The following is a 24,639-nucleotide window of genomic DNA, read 5'->3' as shown; positions in this document are numbered from 1 at the left end:
GGTTCCAGAAGGTCCATGAGGGAGATCTGACCACTCAGCGAATCTGAGACCAGTATCCCTTGTGTGGGCCGTTCAACCCGAACCCCTGTGCTCCACGCATAATTGCAAGTGCATATGCTTTTTGGTGATCCCTGAGCCTGTGCATTGAGCTCGTGTAGTCCTGACCATGATTAGGATTTGCTCAGAAGATATCCAACCTCCACTCACCGAGTGCTCTGTGCGCTGGTGCTTTGTAAACTTGCTTGAGGTCTCCTCGCGATACCTGGTCCATTGGCCTGTGGGTCCTGGCGAGGGTCACCTTGTTTGTTCTTGGGCTTACCTGGTTGCTCCAGACGTGCCCTGACTCTCCATTGCTTGGAGAGTCCCCTGGAACTTTCTGGTTCACACTGTAAGCTGTTTCCTCCGACCACATGGGTTGCATTTGCCAATGCTTTTTGGTGTTCCAGCTGAACATCGACCCCTCAGCACTCGACATCCTTCATTGGACAGCTCACCTCCAGATCCTGTTGATCCTTGACATCTCCTCGTCCCCGTGGCTGCAGAGTCAAGCATTCCTTCTTCGCACCTGAAGCACCCAACATCGACTACTGAGCCCCTGGTCATTTGCCGTGGCCCAGACTCTGGCCCCTCTGCTTTCAGGTTCGTCTCGCCTTCAATCTAGGCTTGGATTCCACCTGACACTCTTCACCTTCCTGGCAGAAGTACTTCTTTGCATCTTTGCGATGGAAACAACGAAGGTTTCCGATACCACTTGACTCCTATGCACCCAGCTCCTCTGGGATAGGTAACAAGGGTTTAGGCCTTAGAACCTCCTATGTTCCAAAGGGTTTGCTTGAAGTCCGCATAGAAGTGTCCTTAAACTCTAACTATCCAACTGCGACTTTCCCATAGAGTTGTTCGGAGCACGCTGTTGGGTTTCCTCACTGAACACGTCCTCCGTGGGTTCCCTGTGTCACTCCTCTGGGTAGTTCTTTGGGGTCCCAGTGATTCTACGTGCTCTAGGCACAGTGTATAATGAAGTCGTAATTGTTATACCATTTTTTTAGTATATGGTTCGGTCTCCCCCGGAGCCTGTTGTGTATTTTACTACTTACGAATGTTCTATTGATACAGTATTGTGTGCTTCATGTTCTAATCTTGTGTAGAAATTAATAGAGATAGTTATATTAATAAATACATAGTTTTATATAACTACTGTGTGGTTCTCCTTTCATTTAGTCATTCAGGAGGTGATATTCTGATAAAACAAGCTGCTTTATATCCCTTGAAGATTAAGCCTGAAGGCTGCTCTCCACAGCTACAACTAGGATAACTTTCTAAAAGTTATCTTTGGACTTATACATCATAAGGGTCGTGTGGCCTGGTACAAGGTGCCCAATTTAACTAGCAGATAAACAGACAGATCTGTTGGATTGGCATCCCAGAGGTACCAGTAGCATTTTGTTGAGTTGACATTTTAATCGCTGATAGTCAATTTAAGCTCCCTTCAGTGACCATGGGTTATAATGGAGAACTAATCAGTTTTTGCTTCAGAAAAAGGAACATCTTTAAATTCAGGAACTGCTAAAATGATTTTGGGCTTTGACTAGACACATTCAATATCATTTTCAAGTTAATACCAAAAATGTAAAAAAATAGTGCAAATGTTTTTTTCATCCAAGTTTTGCGCTGTGGGCCCATGTTTTTGTGCATTATTTCTCGTTATGTGCACTGAAGTGGTACCTTAGGGATATTGTGTAGGAAATACTGTGCAGCATGGTCAAATCAACAGCGGGTTGGGCCCTTCCATCGTTGTGCTCTCATGGCCTAAAACCCTGTACCTTTGTATTTCAACTTCCCAGTTCATTCACCTTTGTGTTCTCTTGGTCCTTAGTCACACAGCTCTCCCTCAAACCACACACCTCTCTTTCCCTCATTGCTCTGTGAACACACCACCACCCTGCTTGTTACTACACACATGCACCTTAATGTCCTACACACATATCTGACTCCACCCTGTCACATGCATACATCTCACCCTCATTGACACATACATGTTCTTCACAACTTATATACTCTTCTTTCACAGACACTGCTTCACAAACTAATCTTGCAGTCAAGTGCATGTTCTTCAGCTTCTCAATGTCCCCTTGCTTTTCAACACATGTAAATTCCATGGGTACTGCCAAATGAGCACACCCCTCTCTATCGTGTGTTCTCAACACACAAACGCGAACAAATAAATACTGACATATGCACACACCCCCTCCATAAAGGGGCATTCACACTCCTCTCCAATCAGTGACACACGCTCAGCCTATTTCAAGCACTGCGACTCACACAAATATATGTGCCTTACACACAAATACCCCTCACTATCACATATGCATACATTCCCGCCAATATCACATGACATACATACCTACTCCGCCTCATTGGTGCAACAATTCACACTTTCAAGGGCACTCAGCCATTGTCATTCCTCTCTTCTCCGTTTAACCCGTTTAACCCCGTAGTCTTTCTTCATTTAAACAACAGAGGCTGCAGTGCAGTGGTTTTAACCTTCTAATATTCAAGGAGAGGTGACAAAACTGTAGGAGACAGGCACGCTAAGAATGACAGTTGGAACTCTCAGAACTCGAAAGTGGTTCAAATCCTACCAGCAGTGGCAGAACGTGCGTCCATACTACTTTCATTCATTCATCAAACACTGTGTTATGTTGTGTAATTATGTCATGTTGCTTTAACTATGTTCATTCTACATTCTGCTCAGAGCGTTCCTATGTGCTGTATTCTAAGGTAGTCAGTTACTCCTGACTGCTAACCTGTCTGGCTGTGTACCTGCTCTGCTGTATACATTAAATCAACTTTCCACCTGTTTGATGTGTGGTTCATCAATCTGACAATTGGCGACGATCGGGATGATTTTCTAAGCCTGTGAACCGCTTTCAAGGTAATTCCGACCTCCCTTATGGTCGAGACGACAAGTGGAGCAGAGACGACGTTACCATATTTCAACAACGCATGGAGGACAATAATTGATTTTGCGCACAACAAAGCCTGGTGAGCGACGCCTTATTTTTTTTTTTTACTAAAACAGTAATTTCTATCCTCATTTTGGATACTTTGGATGCGCTGCTACACCGCGCTCGAGCGCTTACCGTTGTTCTTCATTACGCGCTTCTAACGCGCGTGTCCTCAAGCTTGGAGGTTCTCTCTCCGACTCGCGTTGCATCTTTGTAACGTCATACGTTCGCTAAGAATGTGACGCATCATACGGTGCGTGGCGGCCATTTTGGATTGGGCAGGCCTACTCGTCAAACGAAGGAAAAAACGGAAGACGTTTTCTTTGTTTATTTACCTATTTCGACACCCACAAGTCGGATTTTCATCGCGGTCACAGGTAATCGCTGCTTTACGCCTTGAACTAAACTACATGCCTTATTTGTGACATTTTCAAGAATTTCTACAATTTCTTCACTTTATGGTGGTGAAGACTGGACAGTGTGTAGAAGGATCCTGTATTCACTGAACAATTCCACCAAACTGTACACCTTACGGATAACTTTCCTTTGCAATTTTTTTCTCTTATCATTTAACTCATTTTTTTTTTTGCCTTACTTCACACCAACATGAGTCAACAAACATTTTCTCTAAGTAATCCTCAGGAATTCTGGTGTAAAGGTTCTGAACCAACGTTAAAATGGCTAGAATGGAAAGACTATTTTCTCAATTATATTGACACTGTGGATTCTGATGGAAAAATGTCTGCTGATCAAAAGAAACGTATTCTTTTACACTCTTTGGGTCCAAAAGGTCTTAAATGCTATAACCAAATGAACAAGCCTATTGTAGGGGGAGGTGATAGTAATGTTTTCACAGTGGCTCTATCCAATTTAGACAAATATTTCTCTCCGAAGGTTTGTATGGGTATTACGCGTTACAAATTTTACCAAAGGAAACAATCTAAAAATGAGTCTGTGGATGACTACGTTGGTGAGTTGAGAAAAATGGGTGATGATTGCGCCTTTGGCGGTTTACTTGAAGATTTAATTCGTGACCAGGTGGTAATGCACGCTAATAATCCTGCAATTCAGGAACGTCTTTGGATGAATGGGGATGCTTGTTTAGAAGATATCCTAGCTTTAGTTCGTAAAGCTGAGTCATCCAGTAGATGTGCGAGTGCTCTAAAATCTGAAAATGTCAGCAAAGATGTTGTGGCTAAAGTAGATGCTAGTTCAAAAAGAAGCGGTAATTTTAAACAAAAAAGCGAAACATGGGCAAAGCCTAAGTACAGTAATGAATCTCCCAAATGTTATAGGTGTGGGAGTTTTGAACATTTGGCATTTGCAAAGTCTTGTCCTGCAAAAAAGAGTAAATGCGGTGCGTGTGGACTGTATGGTCACTACACCAAAGCATGTAGAAGGAAGACAAAGACTGTCAAATGTATTCAAGAAGACTTAGTTTCTGATGAGAACACTTCTAGTGATGATGACCAAGCATCTGACTGCGCTGTAGTTTAAAAAAAAAAATTACTCCTCAACATTAGGGATGGTTGTTTACTTGTCGATAACAAACCTGAATGTTGGATACATATTGGGGGTGTGCGCATCAAGGTCTATGCTGACTCTGGTTCGCCTTATACGATCATAAACGAAGATATATGGCGTAACACTTTCATTGACAGAGTTGGTCCAAAACTGTCTCCTTCGGATATTGACCCTGAAGGTTATGATGGTGGCAAGATTGATATAGTTGGTTTTCGTTGGCTGAAATTTGAGTTCAAGAACCGTAGATCTTATGGCAAGTTATATGTATCAAAAAAAGGTCCATCTGTTTTAGGGTGGAAGGACCAAGGGGATTTACACATTATTCTTGACCCCAACTCTGTGGAAAAAGTTTTAGTTATGGATGAGGGCACCAAAACCGGTGAGGAACTGTTAAAAAAATTCCCTGCAGTTTTTTCAAAGACAATTGGCAAGTTGAAAGACTTCGAACACAAAATAATTTTGAAGGACTCTGCCACACCTAAGATCCATAAGGTTAGAAGTGTGCCAATTGCTCTAAGGAAAGACGTGGCTACGGAACTTGAGAGATTGGTTTCATCCAACATAATTGAACCGATTGAAGCGTCTGCTTGGGTTTCCCCTTTGGTGGTCGTGAAACGATCCAACGGTAAATTAAGACTATGTGTGGATCTTCGCCACTTAAACGATAATATAGTGGTAGACCAATTTCCCCTGCCAAAGATCAATGAAATGTTAGCTTTGCTTGACGGGGCTAAATGGTTCACTACAGTCGACTTATCGTCTGCGTACCATCAGATCCCTTTGTTTAGAGACAGCAGGAAATACACTGCTTTCATAACCCCACAGGGTTGTTACCAATTTAAAAGGATGCCTTTTGGTTTGGCTTCGGCCGCAGCTGTTTTTCAGCGTTTAATGCACAGGTTGTTTTCCACTGTTAAAAACACAAAGTTTTTTCAGGATGACATCCTCATCTTTGGAAAGGAAAGGGCAGATCATGACAATACCTTAAATGAGGTTTTGAGCATTCTCAATGACAAAGGGTTAACTGTTGAATACACCAAATGCACCTTTGCCAGTGATCATGTAACTTACTTAGGGCATGTCATTGACTGTAATGGTATTAAACCTAAACCCAATTTAGTTGATGCTATCAGGTGTGCTCCTTCCACCAAGGGAAAAGATGATGTCAGATCCTTTATTGGTTTAGCTGAATTTTGTTCGAAATACATTCCCAACTTTGCGACCAGAACATATAATATCAGACAGCTGTTAAAGAACAAGACAAAGTTTGCTTGGTCAGTTGAATGTGAACAAGATTTTGATGACATCAAAAGCTGCATTGCCAATATTGCTTCCTTAAAGAGTTTTAATCCTGATGCTCATTCTATTATCACCACCGATGCCAGCATTAAAGGTTTGGGTTCCGTTTTGTCCCAAGTTGGGGTGAGTGGTAAGGAACAAATTGTTGCTTATGCTTCCAGGTCACTTTCGCCCACAGAAGAAAAATACTCAACCATTGAAAAAGAAACTTTGGCATGTGTATGGGCTGTTAATCACTTTAGAGCTTTTGTATGGGGTACTAAGTTTACTTTGCGCTGTGATCACAAGCCACTACTCAGAGTCCTGACCACTGAAGGTACTGTTAACACTTCAGCGAGAGTTGCCAGACTTGCTATTAAACTGCAAGATTTTTGTTACAATGTGGAATTCGTACCTGGTAAAGAGAATTGTATAGCCGATTTTCTTTCCAGAATGCCTAAGCAACTAGATGAATGTGAGGATGAATTATGGAACTCCTTTCAGGTAGCCTATGTACAAGACATGGATGGTGCAGGCATTTCGAAGCATAGGTGGGTTGATGAATATGCGAAAGATGAAGAACTATCTTTAGTAAAATCCCATCTAGCTGGGTCCTGGCCTAGGAAAGTTGACTGTAAGCATCCTTTGAAGTCTTTTTGGGATGTTAGATTAGATTTAAGTGTTCAAGATGGCAACATCTGGTTTGGAGAAAGAGTCATACCTCCCAAGACTTTGCGGCCCTCCATCATGGCTTTATGCCATGAGGGGCATTTTGGCATAGTCCGTTCTAAACGTACAGTTAAAGCCTCTTTTTGGTGGCCAGGCATGGATGCTGAAATCGATCAATTTGTAAGGAACTGTAAGTTATGTCAAACTGCTGACAAATCTCTAGTTCTCTGTAAGCCTCCTATGGGCAACATGACTGCACCTAGTTCTCCTTGGGAACATTTAGCCATTGATATCATGGGTCCTGTTGGCAGTGAGCAAAAATACATTTTGGTCTTGATGGACTTATTTTCCAGGTGGCCTTGTGTAAAGGTTGTGAGCAAAGCTGATACTACTTCTGTTTTAAAGTTTTTGGATACTTCTTTCACGTTGGAGGGTATCCCTTCAGTTTTACTCAGTGATAATGGTGTCCAATTTACCTCTAATAAAGCTAAAGAGTATTTTGATACACTAGGTATCAAGCACAAGACTACTGCTCTCTATAATCCAAACAGTAATGGCATGGTTGAGCGGTTTAACCGCGTCATCAAAAGTACAATTCAAATGTCTGGTAGGTGTAAGGACTGGGAAACTCAAGTTTTAAAAATGGTTTGGTCCTACAGAACCTCTATTTGCGAGGCTACTGGTTTTCCTCCTTTTGTACTTATGCGTGGCAGGAATCCGCGTACTAAGTTTACTCCTGGATGGTTGTTTAAGTCCAGTGTGGTAAATTGGTCTGAAGATGTCGTTAAGGAAAGAAGCCAAGCTTCACATCTTAAAAGCAAAATGTTGTATGACTCAAAGCACAAGGTGAAAGATGTTAGCTTGGTTGTTGGTCAATGGGTAAGGGTCAAGAAACCTGGTAAGCCTTCCAAGGAGGAAAGTAGTTTTTATGAACCTTTGCAAATTGTTGAAATCTTAAACAATGCTGTTCGCCTTTCTGATGGACGTGTCTGGAACCTCAAAAGGATTGCTAAATGTCCTCCTCCTCAGGTTGTCCCTCCTTGTCTAGCTTCCTCTCAAGAGTCTTCTGATTTGTTTGACCTAGAGGACTTGTTTTGTCCTAAAGCTTCCAATGCTTTCCAGACGTCCAACACTTCCAGCTGTCCTGTCTCAGACATTTCTGGCCAGGTTTCACCTGATTTGGGTGCTTCTACTTCTTCAAGTTCTGCATGTGAGGTTGAGGTTCATGCTTTCAGAAACCCTAGGCGTGAGAAAAAGCCTCCCGTGTGGTTAGCAGATTACATTTCTGAGAATTTTCCCTTGTAATGTTTTTTTTCTTTCTGTTTTGATGGGGGGTGGTGTTGGGCACAAGTTATACTTTATTTTCTTTATTGTTCAAAGGGGGATGTGTTATGTTGTGTAATTATGTCATGTTGCTTTAACTATGTTCATTCTACATTCTGCTCAGAGCGTTCCTATGTGCTGTATTCTAAGGTAGTCAGTTACTCCTGACTGCTAACCTGTCTGGCTGTGTACCTGCTCTGCTGTATACATTAAATCCACTTTCCACCTGTTTGATGTGTGGTTCATCAATCTGACACACTGTGGCAAGGAAACATCAAGTCAGCCAATGCATTTTTCTACGTTATTAGGCTGGCACTGCTCTGAGAGAAGAGATAACCATAAGGGTGTGAGAAGTAGAATAGGGGCCATGGTTACCCCTTGCACCACTGAATGATGTTTGTGCTTTTTATCAGTTCTAATATTGCTACATTTAGGAAGAACTGCTGAGTATTATAGCAACCCACTGGTAATGTGAATAATTATTTTTTATGTTCACAGTTCAGCATTCTTATTGTTCCCTGCCTCAGGAAGATTGTACTTTCTCACTCTGACCGGTTCCTGCATTTTCTTTATATTGACAGGGACAGTGCTTTCATAAAATGGCACTATAGGAATGGAGCTTCTGGGTGGCGGAGCCAAATTACTGATAGAAGGAAGGATGCAATTTTACGGTAAAAGTGGAGGGCATTAGCTCAAAAACTTTCCTGAGGGCCTCATTTACTAAATGTTCATGCACAGCAGCATAGCAAGTATTCCTGCAGTGCTGCTATGAGTCAAAATAAAAGGGCAGAAATGCATTGTATCTACAAGATGCGGCACATTCCTGTCCCTCTCTCTGGCGCTAGTGCACAAACAGCAGCCATACACCAACTTAGACACCCGGACACCATGGTGGAAGGGTGCCTGCGTTGTAGGGATGATTGTTTATGTGCAAGAAGGGACACCTCCCTGCATATAAAAAATCATTAAAGGCGAGTTGGTCCTCTATGTTTGCTGCAGAATGCAACACACATAGAAAGAGCAACAAACGAGGAGAAACAAAAGTATTTCTCCTCTTTGTGCCACTTATGCTCCGCGCCTGGAGAGTCATAGCATTCCCAGGTTTACAACATTTTGTCAATCTGTGAATGTGTCAGGTTCCATGATGTTGCTTGGGAACACCCGCAGCAGCACCCATGGAACGCCCTTTTCACTCAGAGTAATGAGTAAAATGGTCCTATATTTACAAGGTCATGAAAAGTCATGCAGGGTGACTTTATGCAGCCTTGTAAATATGGGCAGGCACTCTGCACCACTCGTGCTTCTAAAATAGTGGTACACCGGCAGACAATGGGCTTATAAATGAGTCCCTATGTTTCCTGGAGTGAGTGCTAAAAAATCCTTGTATCCTTCCTGCATTCAGCCTGTGATGCCCACTTAGCTTGGCCACTGTGTACATGGCGCGTAATCCTACATGCACATGTGCACAAAGGTGTCTGTGGCAGTAGGGTTTTTTGTGTGAGTGGAGCCAAATGTGGTGAATACCACATTTGGCTTGATCATAGGTTCTTCATGTACAATTGTTTTTTTATAAAACTGGGACGAATATTCTTTACTTGCAAAACTTTCTTTCCTAAAAGGGAAGACACATGATTAAGATTTCAATGTAGAATCCACGAGAGTACACAAGACACTGCAAACATAGGGCCTCATTTACAAGGACATTGTGCCACTGGTGCGTCACTTTTTTTAACACAACGGCGGCACAGTGTTCCTGCCCATATATACAAGCCACGTAAAGTTACCCAGTGTGTTTTTTCATGACCTTGTAAATATGAGTTCCTTTCACACATTACTCCGGATGAAAGGGGCATTCCATGGGTGTTGTTGTGGATGTTCCCATGCAACATCCATGCAACTTGACACATTCCTAGATTTACAATGTTTTGAAAAGCTGGGAATGCGTCAGAATCCTATGCCTCACTAGGGAAGGGGTAGGAGTGGGGCAAGAGGAGAAATACTTCTATTTCTCCTCATTCTTTTCTCTTTCTATGCATGCTGTATTCTACAGCATGCATAGAAAGAGAACATGTCATCACTGATTGTTTTTGGGCTTCCTGCACAAAAACAATCATCCCCACAATGCAGGCATCCCTGAAAAATGACACAAGGGTGCCTGCGCTGGCACATGGCAGCCAATTGTGTGCTAGCGTAGGGTAAAGCACACGCATGCATTGCATTGTTGTCAACACAATGCATCCATATGCTTTGAAAATTATGCAGCTCTGCGTAGCAAACTGGCTTGCGGTGCGACGCTGTCTCATTTTCTTGTAAATGAGGGGCATATTGACCACTCCCAAATTCATGCAGCGAATTACCTATGCCTAAGTGCTTTAAAAGTGTAGAAATCAACAAGAAACTCGCCACTTTTTGCAAATCGTATACCACTTAAAGGCTCATAATTACCAGTTTGAACTTAATAAATTAATATTATTTTTGGAAATTACTGTTTCAAAACAAAAAGTTTTTATTTATTTCGGTCTCTTCAAGAAGTAAACTATTTACATACATTTGTTTGCATAACATTTCCCTTCGAGTTGGAAGAACATTGCTATACCTTTTTAAAAATGGTCAAATTCTGTTCTAATTTATTTACATTTTTTTGTGTAAGACTTGACTTGCATTTAATGGGCGAACAAAATGACATTGGTACGAAGAAAGGCTGTTACTACTGGATATGCTTCAAGAGAAGGTGCATGGAGTGCAATGTTTTTGGAAAAATCGAGTACGTTTCAATAATCCCACTGTGTGAGCACTGTACAGATGAACTAGAATGTATGTGCACCTCATAAGTGACTCAATTGAATTTGCACTATTTGGATACACATGCACCTAGCAATTTCTTGATTTGGGTCCAAGAATTACATTCATTATATCCAAGTAAGGTGCTAGCAAGGATTCTGAAAACCTCGTACTTTGCATACCGTTCACAATATTAAAGAATTAAAAATATGGGTAAATAAATTCATAAACGAGAATGCTACATGGTGCCCATTTAATCATGTGCCAAATGTATATTTTAAAACTGATACCTCTATTATTGAAGCTAAGAAATTGAAATGGCAAGCTAGTCATTGTTGACTAGGACATGAAAACTACAATTAGATATTCAAAAGCTGCCATCGTGAATAACAGTATAAACAATTTTAGAACATGCACTGGTGTGTGTTTTACATGGAAAACAGACTCCAGAATTGACATACACTACATAGCATGGCATCTGCTTCACTTAGGATTTACAATGAGAAGACTTCAAATCTGTGTATCCTTCCGCCGAGGTACCACAAGGTGAAATAGATGGACAGTAGGAACATGTGGTAACTTGATACAATTGAACCAAGGAGCACTTTGCTAGACTGGCTGCTGAGGTATCCATATTTCTGGGGCCCTGTGGTGTCTTTCTGTATATAAAGGACCCTATATTCATTGTGTCAATCAAATGCTGTTGGAGGTTCCAGACTGTTCGGTGCTTAAACTAATGTTCCCAAGTCAGGCAATGAGCCAGGGACCAGGCACTTTACTCCGGAAGCACCAGGTGTGGGTGAGGACAAGGGTGCACTTTTCTCCTCCACATCTTTGAAAACTTTGGTGTATCGGACGTCTGGAAACGGTTTAATTTCTCAGGATTATTGGATGCCATGTGTGAAAAATCACGGATTATGTCCTGGTAGGTCTCGTCACCCGGCTGTCCATATAGTCCTTCAGATTCCCGCATCTCCTCATTCATTCTTGCCACTCGCAACAGGGTTACAATATCAGCATTTGCAGCTTCAAGTGCAATAGTCAAGGGGCATTTTCCTTCTTCATCTTTGGTGTGCTGATTTGCCTCACGCTTCAGAAATAAGCAGACTTGCCCGGTGTGCCCTAAAACAGTTGCATGATGCAGGGGTCCTCTGCCATGCAGGTCCATGTGATTAACATTGGCACCATTCTGCAGCAGGAACTCACAAGTGACCAAAGAGCCCCCATGCACAGCCTGAATGAGGGGTGTTGCGTTGTTTTCCTCTGCATTCACCCAGTTAACATCTGCCCCATGTGCCAATGCTTTTGCCATATCAGGAAGGCTTTTCTCATGCGCAGCTCGATAAAGGCGCAGCCCTGGATGAAACTTTTTCGAATCCTGAAATACTGAAGAATCTGGCTTCTCGACTTCTAGGACTGGTTGATGCAAACGGTTTGAGGATACAATAGAGGCAAGAAGTTCTCGAATGCCTTCTGAACTGAAGTGGAATACACTGTCGTTGCTTTTCACTGAACTTCTGGCAGATGTTGAGAAGTGATCCTGTGATGCTAGGGACTTCTCAGAACCACTGAGGTCTTCGTTCTTGCACTGGGAATAAGGCCTTTTCTGTCCATCAGGAGGGTGTGAAGCAACGCAGTCCTGGTTCACAAACCTCTTTTCCATGTACTTTGCTCTGATATATGCCTCCTTTTCCACTCTTGGACTTTCATTGTCTGGCTTCTTTACTCCAAGGGTTTTCAATTTAGCTTCATATATTCGATTAATAACTTGATTTCCCAGTTCACACATCACCTTTAGTACTTCAGGCTCCCATGTATCTAACGTTAATGACCTTACTTTTGAAATGTGCACACCAAGGCTACTGTGTATCCCAGAACACTCAATGCACAGGATGATTCCAAGGTTGATGCTGGCCCATTGCGGATCCGCCAGACCACAATCGCAGCAGACCGAGTTTCCAGCGGTACACTGGATCCGCTGTAAGTCACTTTCACCTTGAACTGATTTTTCTTCCACCTTGCTGCCAGAGTCCAGACTTCCTGTGGAAGGTGGAGATTTCTTATCCAGCTTCTCCGTCTCATCACTCTTTTCTCTATATGCTGCAGCAATGCCGGTTTGGACAGCTTTAATCCATGCCTGTCGCAGCTTTTCTGAGTCAGCCTGCAGCATGCAGCTCTTTGATGGTGTGACTACTTCAAAGCAGAAACGTCTTTCTATGTCTTCAAAGTGTTTAACTGTGCCGAGCCGTAAATCTTCAACAACCACTGTGGGGTTCTCCTTCATTTTTTTCTGATATATCAGTTGGTTGTTTTGTATTGAGAACCAGCGCCTGTTCCACGTTTTAAAGGCATTAGTGGCCCTTTTAAAGAGATATCCTTCCACTACAATGCCATTAGCAGTATCAACATTGTATTGAAGTCCGAGATCATCGTTGGTGAAATCCTCCTGCTGAATAGTAGAGTTTTTTTGTTCCATGTCCCTCTTCTGCTTTGCTGCATCCACAGCAAGCCGATCCAGCTGTGAACCAAGCTCTTCCATGTGCGGTTCAAGTTCACTGAAGAGATCGTAGCCCTGGTGGAAGAAGCCGAGATGTGCCTTCATGAAGGACAACATCGATTTTAAAATTTCAGTCCTCCTCCTTGACTGAAGAACATTGATTTGAAGGACGTTGTCCAAAGCTATGTGCTGGAAGCACTTTCTTTTTGCGATTAAGGTGTTTGTTGCCTCCTCCACCTCGTGCAGTTTTGTTCTTTGAACTTGGGCATGTTTAACTAGAGCATTTTCTTTTTCTTTGCTGACCTTATCAAACTGCTTCTTTGCATCTTTGAATTTTCGAAGATCGTCCTGAATAAATATCTGGAGCTGTGTTTGAATGGATCTCTGAGCTTCGTCAAACAGGATTGTGTGATAATTGATCATTTCTTGGAGGCAGTCTGAATACTTGGTCAAGCTAGACTCAATCACCACATCCTTGCTCGAAAACTGTGCTAGGTCCCTCATGCCATTCATAAATTGCTTGTTGGCAGCACAAAAGGCCTTGCCTGCATCAATCATGCCACTACATAGCTTAACAAGCTTATCAAGTTTCACTTCCAGTCCTGTCACATCACCTTCAACCTCCTTCAAAGCGGCTCTGAATCGGGGAGAGTCCTTCAAGCAATCCTCGAAATCAACGGCCCCCTTCATGCTGTCGCCTCAGCCCCTCCCGGGCGATCAAGGTGAGGGCAGGAATAAGGAGGCAGCAGCGGATAAGGGTGTCTGAGCACAGCAGTTGAAGTCTGTCTATCTTCAGCCTGCTTCACCGCTGCGCAGCTCTCAGCCCTCGGCGCTTCCTCCACTTCTGAACACGGTCCCTTCTGGCAGACACTCCAGTCTCCTAGATACACACATAGACATAGACAATGGACAACAATGCAAGAGTCTGAGCGTCATAGACACAGAATATAGAATCAGATTGTGGTCCTCAGCAGGGTTCCACCAATGTATTTGCATTTTCAGCAACAAGGCAATTTATCATTGGAGGTAGTGGTCTTTAATAATTTTTCTGTACATAGGCAAACCTGTTTCTTCCATTGTCTGGTCACAAAGGTCCATTTTAAAGGAAGGTTTCTGCAAGCACAGATACTCCTGCTCCCCAGAGTCTTTGCCAATAAGGGATACCTGTCTGCTAAACTACTATACTATTGAACGTGTTACAGATTATTAGCACCTCACAGATGCCTTAATTAGGAATTTGGATTCTGTAAAACAAGATGTTTATAATGTCCGAAAATCAATAGATCAATACAGCTCTTGATTGACAGTTTTTACTTTAGGGACATTTATTTTTTTCTTTCACACTGGCTCCATCCGGGGGCCTTGGAAAGAGAAACCATTAAGAGTGAGTGAGGTCTGCAGTCAGCAGGTATGGGTCCATGGCCACGTTTTGTACATGAGGAACAGCAGTATAGACTAATACATCACCAGAGAACATCACATTAAATTCAAAGGAACACATAAGCACACATCTTAATTGTATCCAGGCCCAGCTCCAGGAATTTTTATTAGGGTGGGCCAAGTGTGCATTTGGGTGGGCCACGGCGGGCCAGATTTGTCACTTATATGTCTTTGCAGGCCTGCTTCAGGGCCCTCCTTTATCTCTCCTAAGTCTTACAAGGAAGGGCCAGTAAAGCTCATTATTTTCCTTTCAAATCTCTCTCTAAATGTTCTCACTCTCAAAAAGTTTTCTTTTTCATGTAATGTACCCTTGATGGAAAGAGAATGTTTCTGATGTTAGAGTATCAGGCAAGTGACACTTCTCGGGCTCTCCCTCATGACCTCCTCCTTGGATCCCTTCACTGCCATCCTCCTTCAGCGCCCCTCATCTCTCCGTAGCCCCCCCTATTGATCTCTTCCTCAGATTCCCTCACTGCCACTGTCCACCAGCGCCCCTCATCTCTCCGTAGCACCCTATTGACCTCCTCCTCAGACTTCCTCACTAAAACCCTCTTCCAGTGCCCCTCATCTCTCTGTAGCCAATCTCTCTTATGCATTTCATTTGTTGTATATCTCTACTCATATTAGTGTAGGGTGTCACAGTACTTTACATCACACACACATTATACAGAGACAAACGATCAGGCAAGTATGTAAATCAGTCTACAGGGAATGTCACATAAGCCAATGAAGATTACAAGGTGTAGGAATCACATGTCATCCATACTGGTGGGCAGTATATTTTAAGAGCGTCTGGAGAAGCACAATGTAGTAATGGATCTCTTAGTTAAATGTAAGAAAATGAACTAGAGATCCAATTAGCATATTGTAAATTAAAGTTAGGGGTTTTATTTGAGAAGGAGAGAGAAAACCCACGACTACATATGTCGAGGTCTGAGGCAATATTCCACGGAACGTAACCATTCCAGAACACATCAAATGAGAATAAGAACTTAACACATAAAACATTCTTCAGAGATATAGTGTCATCAAATATGAATATTACTTACATTTTACACATCCCCCATTTTATATTGGAAAATGAAAAACACTATACAAACCAATAATACAGCAAATAAAGAAAAACAAATAATCAAAATGTAAAATGCAAATCATAACAACAATCAATAGATATTAATGGAGCAAGGATTCGCATGTAATTTGACTTGCTTGTTATCAGCCCTCTCGACATAACGTTAATGTATTAATCAACATGTTTATTTTATTAACATCGCATTTCACATAAAGATTTGGGTATCCAGAAGAAGCTTGCATATGTGTTTTACTAACGATAATCTGCTTGCACTAAAAAGGCTGCTGCTACGTGGGATTTTCTACTGCGCATGCGTCTGTGATACTCATGTGACATGATGTATCTTTCGCTTGGAGGGAAACTTTCGCTTCTGCGCACTAGAATTAAAATGGCTTCTTTGTATAACCGCATGCATGAAGCTTGCACTGCTGCTTTTGCTAAGATGTTCATTCTGCCAAATTTCTAATGCAATAGTTCATATAAAATAATGGGAATAAATTAGAGACAAGTGGTATACAGTGCATTCATTTATTTCTCTGTTCTAAAATTGTTTCTTTTCTTTTCCTGCATGTATCGTATTTTGGGCCTGGGATGTGCTGTAACTCCATCTTGAAAACCCACACTGCACAAGTGTTGAAATTCACCCACGTCTACAAGCTATGGCATTGAACCACTGCCAACATCAGAAGGAACTCTGAAAATCGTGAGAAGCTAACCCTTTACCTCTGTCAGAGGAAGCTATAATATACAAAGTTATTACAATGTATTTACTAATAGAACATTCATTGTCCGGTGGAATAAAGATGTCATGAGAAAAATAAAATGATGGGCGGGAACGTTAATTTAAATATGAGATGCAGAAAGTTTCTTTTGCTATGGTGTGATGACCTCTCCTCATTCCTTGTCCAATCAAAATTGGGGATCCTTACACTTCTAACATTGAGGGGTGGTACACTGACCTGAAAATAGTATAACTAGGGTAGGCCTAGCTAGTTCATTTGTCCGACTTGTCCGAATAGCTGACCTGTCACTGACCCAACGCACTCAATAGGTGATCAAGACCAGAGCTGCTGCAAAGCACTCTGTCAGAAGATTCGCTGACCCAATCGGGATCAGGGAAGCTGAGGTGCTGGAGAAGCACTTTGTCGGTGAATTCGATAACCCAATCAGGGTTCTGGCTGTTAGCTGCAGAGAGGGAGTAGCGCAGGCATTGCAACTGAATTGCGGGTGCCGGTCTTAACCTTTGGTGGTCCTGTCCTGATCCAAATCTGGTTTTCCCTGTCCTGATTCTGATCTGCACCTGCTGGCCTACTGGCAACTGCAACTTTTGGGGATTTCTGTCCTTAACTGACCCGTGGCCAGGGTTGGTCTTCACGCCATTCTAGGTAAATATAAATCTGTGTGGGTTTGTCATTGTATTTTTGTTCCTACTCTTTACCCTCCCTAACGTGAAGCTTTGATTTTATATATATATATATATATATATATATATATATATATATATATATATGTTCCTTTTCTTACCTTCCCTTTGATAAATGCTCAAAACGTTGTGATTACATAGCATGTTTCCTTTTCTTACCTTCACTTATTGCTAAATGTTTAGTATAATATATCTTTTGCATAGGTATACATTAACCCCTTCGCTGCGGCTGCAATTCCGCTGCAGCGCTAGGGGGGGGGGCGAGCGGCGCTCACATGCTTATGACGGAGCGGTTCCGTCATGGCCCCGCCCGCTCAATGGAACGTCCAGCGCAGGCGCGGATTCACGCCGCGAAGGCGCGCCGAGCGGGCCATGACGGAACAGCACCGTCATGAGCACAGCTCAACCGATGCTCGTGACGGAGCGGTTCCGTCACGAGCATGGAAGGAGTTTATTCTGATTTTCATTATTGAGACTCATTTGGTGTTTAATTTTTGGATCATGATCATTTAACACATTTAGATAAAGAGTTTAAACTTCCAGAGTCTGTGGGTATTATATGAGTGCAAATGCCATTTTTTTCCTATTATGCTAACTCCCTGACCCAATAGTTTACGGGTACCAGCAACAAGGATTGGTAAGTCAATGGTATAGGACCTAGTAAATAAAATAGACTGGTAGTAGAGCGAAGGTTACCTGGTTAAGTTATAGGTTATTGATTATGGGCCCAGGTGAGTATTATAGTCGGGTGACCTGTGCGCTCTATCAGTATATTCTTGGACAGGGCAGACATGGGCTTGCTTATGGGTACTGATGAGGGACAGGAGGAAGAGAAGGACCCCACTCCCTGACCTTCTCTCACAGAACCCTGATGATCATTCAGTTGATGGTGTAGCCTTGGCAGGCAGCCTCACTGAACAGCAACAGACTGATTGCAGGAAGGTCCTCAATCAGTACAGACGTATGTTTTTACTGACTCCAAGTCAGACTACCTGGTGTACACATGAGGTGGACACATGTGAAGGTCTGCCTGTTACAAATAAGATTTATAGGCAACCTGTTCATGTCAGGGACTGTATCAGGACTAAAGTCCAGAAGATGTTGGAATGGGAGTGATTGAGCCCTCAGATAGCCCTTGGGCTAGTCCAGTAGTCTTAGTACCAAAACCTCACACCCAGGGTGGTAAGAGAGAGATGAGGTTCTGTGTTGACTACAGGTGACTCAATGCAGTCACTAGGGCTGATGCTCATCCAATTCCAAAGGCAGACAAACTTATTGGCACTTTGTCCCCTGACAAATTCTTCAGTACATTTGACCTGACAGCTGGTTGCTGGACATCAGATTAGCGGAGGAAGATAAACCAAAAACAGAATTCTCAACCACTAGCGGGCATTACCAATTTGTGGTGATGCCTTTTGGATTGAAGAATGCACCTGTCACATTTCAAAGGCTGGTTTCTCACAGGTCAGGAAGCCTTTGGTGCTACTTATCTAGATGATATTGCTGTATTTAGCTCCACCTGGGAGGATCACCCGGTCCACCTTAGAAATGTTCTGGAGGCCCTGCAAAAGGCAGGCCTCGCTATCAAGGCCACCAAGTACCAGAATGGGCAGAATAACGTTGTGTACCTGGACCACCTTGTGGGTGGAGGCCAGGTTCAACCATTGCAGAGCAAAAGTCAAACTATATTGGAATGGGGTGCTCCAACTACCCAGCCTCAGGTTAGATCATTCTTGGGCCTGACTGGGTAATACAGGAGGTTTGTCAAAGGATATGGTTCCATAGTGACCCTTTTAATGAATTCTTTCTAAAGAATGCCTGAGAAAGTTCAGGGGACAGTTAGCTGTCAAAAGGCATTCGATGACCTGAAGCAGGCCATGTGCACTGCTTCCATTCTGCAAAGTCCTGACTATTCCAAACAATTCATTGTTCAAACTGATGCATCTGAGTTGGGGGTAGGGGCTGTGTTATCACAACTTAATAAAGAGGGTCAGGATCAGCCAGTAGCTTTTATAAGCAGAAGGCTGATCCCCAGAGAGAAATGTTGGTCAGCTATTGAAAGGGAAGCCTTTGCTGTGGTTTGGGCTCTGAAGAAGCTGAGGCCATCCTTGTTTGGCCCTCACTTCATTGTTCAGATAGACCATAAGTCGCTATTATGGCTAAAACAGATGAAGGGTATTGACTATACCGTGGAACATAGACCTGTGAGTAACCATGACAATGCATATGGACTCTCCAAATATTTCCACTTAGAACATGAAGACTCAACTGGTCAAGGTTAGTTTAATGTCATTATGTTTGGGGGATTATGTAGGAAGGTTGGATCTGCTTCCTATGATTAGCCCACTTTTTGCTGATGTACCTCTGTTTTTGACTAGTCTGGCTGGGATCCTGCTATCCAGGACCACAGTCTATCTGCTTTCACCCTTAAATTGTTGCATATGTACTTAAGGTACACTCCGGATTGGATACTGAGGTACCCTTAGCAGTTCCTGTATATGGTAAACCATGTACTCAGGGCATAGGTACCCCAGAGTCCTCCCATGGGCTGCAGCATGTATTATGCCACTCCTGAGAGGCATTAAAAATTACACAACAGGCCTGCTGCAGCAGACAGTGTAAGATGGTGCTTGCGCCACTTACTGAGATATAGGTTCCATATATCTATCTAAATCACTACACTTCAAAAGCTATCAGTCATCCCTATGGCAGGCCTTATCAATCCTGAGGGCAGGGTGCAGGGTTTTATGTGAGAAGGTGCCCCTGCATGAGCAGAGCCCCTCTGCTGCCTTCAAAGATCATTTCTGTGGGTTGTCTGTGATGCAGCCAAACATATTTTTAAGTGCATTATAACCTCGCTGTAAATGCTAAATTTAAAACGGCTGCTTGGAAACATGTTGTGTTTGGTGTCAAACACCTTGGAATCATACCTCCACACCAGTAACTGGTGTGGGAGGTATGATTCCACCTTTCTAGAACCAATACTGTGGGTCACCGGTCTATCCGGTACCAGCTTTCACAACCTGGGCAGCACAAAATGGATGCTGCTAGCCACAGACTCGATTCCGCTCTCCTGCTGCTGCACCAAGCTCGAGCAGAGGAGGGCATGACAATAGGCATCCTGTCACAGGGAGGTGTGACCACCTTCCAGATAGGATTTAGGTTAAAGGGGCTGGGGGGGTACACTCTGATAGTGCCAGAAGGTCTGCACTGGGGGCACAATTAGTGCCCCTGTGCATAGTCCAGCTCAAACCAGTTCTAGGAGGCATTGGCTCATGCTCTGGTGCAAAACTGGACAAAGGACATAGGTGTAGTCCCCCCTCTGCCCTGCCCCTACCCTAGGAGGGGCCACAGAATCCGTCCAACCCCTTCCTATGGCTATAAAGTGGGTTACCTGACTACAGGAATTTCGATTTTACCTGGACACAATTCTGCTAAGAAGACACTAAGTACTTTGAATGCCTGCAAATTGATTGTACGACTGAAGAATCTCCTTTGGAGTAAAGGAGTTACTCCCCTGCAGGAGCAGGCACCTAAACACATTTGACTGGTTTGCTTCTCCAGAGCTCCTGTGGACTCCGAACATTTGTGCAACACAGGAGATGGGTTCCAGAAGGTCCATGAGGGAGATCTGACCACTCAGCGAATCTGAGACCAGTATCCCTTGTGTGGGCCGTTCAACCCGAACCCCTGTGCTCCACGCATAATTGCAAGTGCATATGCTTTTTGGTGATCCCTGAGCCTGTGCATTGAGCTCGTGTAGTCCTGACCATGATTAGGATTTGCTCCGAAGATATCCAACCTCCACTCACCGAGTGCTCTGTGCGCTGGTGCTTTGTAAACTTGCTTGAGGTCTCCTCGCGATCCCTGGTCCATTGGCCTGTGGGTCCTGGCGAGGGTCACCTTGTTTGTTCTTGGGCTTACCTGGTTGCTCCAGACGTGCCCTGACTCTCCATTGCTTGGAGAGTCCCCTGGAACTTTCTGGTTCACACTGTAAGCTGTTTCCTCCGACCACATGGGTTGCATTTGCCAATGCTTTTTGGTGTTCCAGCTGGACATCGACCCCTCAGCACTCGACATCCTTCATTGGACAGCTCACCTCCAGATCCTGTTGATCCTTGACATCTCCTCGTCCCCGTGGCTGCAGAGTCAAGCATTCCTTCTTCGCACCTGAAGCACCCAACATCGACTACTGAGCCCCTGGTCATTTGCCGTGGCCCAGACTCTGGCCCCTCTGCTTTCAGGTTCGTCTCGCCTTCAATATAGGCTTGGATTCCACCTGACACTCTTCACCTTCCTGGCAGAAGTACTTCTTTGCATCTTTGCGATGGAAACAACGAAGGTTTCCGATACCACTTGACTCCTATGCACCCAGCTCCTCTGGGATAGGTAACAAGGGTTTAGGCCTTAGAACCTCCTATGTTCCAAAGGGTTTGCTTGAAGTCCGCATAGAAGTGTCCTTAAACTCTAACTATCCAACTGCGACTTTCCCATAGAGTTGTTCGGAGCACGCTGTTGGGTTTCCTCACTGAACACGTCCTCCGTGGGTTCCCTGTGTCACTCCTCTGGGTAGTTCTTTGGGGTCCCAGTGATTCTACGTGCTCTAGGCACAGTGTATAATGAAGTCGTAATTGTTATACCATTTTTTTAGTATATGGTTCGGTCTCCCCCGGAGCCTGTTGTGTATTTTACTACTTACGAATGTTCTATTGATACAGTATTGTGTGCTTCATGTTCTAATCTTGTGTAGAAATTAATAGAGATAGTTATATTAATAAATACATAGTTTTATATAACTACTGTGTGGTTCTCCTTTCATTTAGTCATTCAGGAGGTGATATTCTGATAAAACAAGCTGCTTTATATCCCTTGAAGATTAAGCCTGAAGGCTGCTCTCCACAGCTACAACTAGGATAACTTTCTAAAGGTTATCTTTGGACTTATACATCATAAGGGTCGTGTGGCCTGGTACAAGGTGCCCAATTTAACTAGCAGATAAACAGACAGATCTGTTGGATTGGCATCCCAGAGGTACCAGTAGCATTTTGTTGAGTTGACATTTTAATCGCTGATAGTCAATTTAAGCTCCCTTCAGTGACCATGGGTTATAATGGAGAAATAATCAGTTTTTGCTTCAGAAAAAGGAACATCTTTAAATTCAGGAACTGCTAAAATGATTTTGGGCTTTGACTAGACACATTCAATATCATTTTCAAGTTAATACCAAAAATGTAAAAAAATAGTGCAAATGTTTTTTTCATCCAAGTTTTGCGCTGTGGGCCCATGTTTTTGTGCATTATTTCTCGTTATGTGCACTGAAGTGGTACCTTAGGGATATTGTGTAGGAAATACTGTGCAGCATGGTCAAATCAACAGCGGGTTGGGCCCTTCCATCGTTGTGCTCTCATGGCCTAAAACCCTGTACCTTTGTATTTCAACTTCCCAGTTCATTCACCTTTGTGTTCTCTTGGTCCTTAGTCACACAGCTCTCCCTCAAACCACACACCTCTCTTTCCCTCATTGCTCTGTGAACACACCACCACCCTGCTTGTTACTACACACATGCACCTTAATGTCCTACACACATATCTGACTCCACCCTGTCACATGCATACATCTCACCCTCATTGACACATACATGTTCTTCACAACTTATATACTCTTCTTTCACAGACACTGCTTCACAAACTAATCTTGCAGTCAAGTGCATGTTCTTCAGCTTCTCAATGTCCCCTTGCTTTTCAACACATGTAAATTCCATGGGTACTGCCAAATGAGCACACCCCTCTCTATCGTGTGTTCTCAACACACAAACGCGAACAAATAAATACTGACATATGCACACACCCCCTCCATAAAGGGGCATTCACACTCCTCTCCAATTAGTGACACACGCTCAGCCTATTTCAAGCACTGCGACTCACACAAATATATGTGCCTTACACACAAATACCCCTCACTATCACATATGCATACATTCCCGCCAATATCACATGACATACATACCTACTCCGCCTCATTGGTGCATCAATTCACACTTTCAAGGGCACTCAGCCATTGTCATTCCTCTCTTCTCCGTTTAACCCGTTTAACCCCGTAGTCTTTCTTCATTTAAACAACAGAGGCTGCAGTGCAGTGGTTTTAACCTTCTAATATTCAAGGAGAGGTGACAAAACTGTAGGAGACAGGCACGCTAAGAATGACAGTTGGAACTCTCAGAACTCGAAAGTGGTTCAAATCCTACCAGCAGTGGCAGAACGTGCGTCCATACTACTTTCATTCATTCATCAAACACTGTGGCAAGGAAACATCAAGTCAGTCAATGCATTTTTCCACGTTATTAGGCTGGCACTACTCTGAGAGAAGAGATAACCATAAGGGTGCGAGAAGTAGAATAGGGACCATGGTTACCCCTTGCACCACTGAATGATGTTTGTGCTTTTTATCAGTTCTAATATTGCTACATTTAGGAAGAACTGCTGAGTATTATAGTAACCCACTGGTAATGTGAATAATTATTTTTTATGTTCACAGTTCAGCATTCTAATTGTTCCCAGCCTCAGGAAGATTGTACTTTCTCCCTCTGACCAGTTCCTGCATTTTATTTATGTTGACAGGGCCAGTACTTTCATAAAATGGCACTATAAGAATGGAGCTTCTGGGTGGCGGAGCCAAATTACTGATAGAAGGAAGGATGCAATTTTACGGTATAAGTGGAGGGCATTAGCTCAAAAACTTTCCTTAGGGCCTCATTTACAAAATGTTGATGCACAGCAGCATAGCAAGTATTCCTGCAGTGCTGCTATGAGTCAAAATAAAAGGGCAGAAATGCATTGTATCTACAAGATGCTGCACATTCCTGTCCCTCTCTGGTGCTAGTGCACAAACAGCAGCCATACACCAACTTAGACACCCTGACACCATGGTGGAAGGGTGCCTGCGTTGTAGGGATGATTGTTTATGTGCAAGAAGGGACACCTCCCTGCATATAAAAATCATTAAAGGCGAGTTGGTCCTCTATGTTTGCTGCAGAATGCAACACACATAGAAAGAGCAACAAACAAGGAGAAACAAAAGTATTTCTCCTCTTTGTGCCACTTATGCTCCACCCCTGGGGAGTCATAGGATTCTGACGCATTCCCAGGTTTACAACATTTTGTCAATCTGTGAATGTGTCAGGTTCCATGATGTTACTTGGGAACACCCACAGCAGCACCCATGGAACACCCTTTTCACTCATTTACAAGGTCATGAAAAGTCATGCAGGGTGACTTTATGCAGCCTTGTAAATATGGGCAGGCACTCTGCACCACTCGTGCTTCTAAAATAGTGGTGCACTGGCACCACAATGGGCTTATAAATGAGGCCCTATCTTTCCTGGAGTGAGTGCTAAAAAATCCTTGTATCCTTCCTGCATTCAGCCTGTGATGCCCACTTAGCTTGGCCACCGTGTACACTGCGCATAATCCTACATGTACATGTGCACAAAGGTGTTTGCGGCAGTAGGGTTTTTTGTGTGAGTGGATGCATTCTGAATACCACATTTAGCTTGATCATAGGTTCTTCAGATACAAATTTTTTAACACCTTCGCTGCGGCGGCTATTCCGCCGCAGCGCTAAGGGGGTG

General features: G+C 43.3%; 1 pseudogene; it reads right to left on the bottom strand.

Annotated features, from left to right (window-relative positions):
* Window positions 1–11,355: 11,355 nt before the first annotated feature.
* LOC147660764 (arf-GAP with coiled-coil, ANK repeat and PH domain-containing protein 2 pseudogene) lies at window positions 11,356–13,767 on the bottom strand (annotated as a pseudogene).
* Between the last annotated feature and the right edge of the window lie 10,872 nt (window positions 13,768–24,639).

The sequence above is a fragment of the Lissotriton vulgaris genome, unplaced genomic scaffold, assembly GCF_964263255.1.
Source record: "Lissotriton vulgaris unplaced genomic scaffold, aLisVul1.2 SCAFFOLD_2602, whole genome shotgun sequence".
Lineage (NCBI taxonomy): Eukaryota > Metazoa > Chordata > Amphibia > Caudata > Salamandridae > Lissotriton > Lissotriton vulgaris.
Note: the sequence above shows the minus strand (reverse complement) of the source record. Positions and strands in the feature narration are given on the sequence as shown.